Source organism: Haliaeetus leucocephalus, unplaced genomic scaffold (assembly GCF_000737465.1).
Source record: "Haliaeetus leucocephalus isolate CR32 unplaced genomic scaffold, Haliaeetus_leucocephalus-4.0 Scaffold184, whole genome shotgun sequence".
Classification (NCBI taxonomy): domain Eukaryota; kingdom Metazoa; phylum Chordata; class Aves; order Accipitriformes; family Accipitridae; genus Haliaeetus; species Haliaeetus leucocephalus.
In genome coordinates this window covers 9854490-9855358 of record NW_010972620.1, presented here as the reverse complement: position 1 = coordinate 9855358, position 869 = coordinate 9854490, and positions in this window count along the sequence as shown.

Below are 869 nucleotides of genomic sequence, written 5' to 3'. Positions count from 1 at the left end.
GGGTGAGATGGAAGGGGTTTGGGAGTGTGCAGTGGGTCTGGGGGAGGAGGCATTGGGGATGTAATTGGGTACTTGTGAGGTGTATTCGGGGGGGGGTTGTCCAGGGGAGGACGTACTGAAAATAGAAGGAAGGGTCTAGAGAGGGATGCGCTGAAGACAGGAGGGTGTATGGGAGTTTCTGGGGTGATTTGGAGCTTCTGAGCGAGGGGTGGCTGATGAGGGCTTTGGCTGGGGCAGGTCATGGGAAAAGGGAGTGTGTGTTACTCAGTGGAGGAGTTCCCACAGAGGGTGGGGGGCTGGAGTTTCCCTTCCTGGACAGGGGGTATGAACTCTGTCTTCTGGCCTGGAGCTTGGGGGTTGAGTATGGCTAGCACCGACTGGAGTGAACCTGCGTTCCAGCCTCCAAGCCACATGCGCACCACACATGTACCCATAAAACCCATGGGGCAGAGCCAGCTTCTCTTGCCCTTGCGTAGCCATGTGTTATTGCAGACTGTGAATCTGCTGCTTACAGTCTCTGCTGACACAGTGTCTGACACCAGGAACAGCAGTTGTTTATGTGGGAGAGTGGCATGAAGGAAGTACTTCGATGTTTAGCTATGGAGATAAGTGTCTAGTGTCTAGCCCTGTGCGAAGAGGAGTTCCTTTTGCTTTTTACTATTGCTTTGCTGCTCAGCCCCCTCTTCTGGGCCTAAGGAACATGATCAGATCACCCCCGAGTGTTTGCTGGATCTGACATTGACCAGTCCCTACTCCTGCGCTTGGAAAAAGTTTAGTAAATGCTCAACTTCTTTATTTACAGTTCATTTTAACCTGTATGTCTCTATCTGATTGAGTCCTGAGCAACAGCAAAATAACATCCTCCCTGT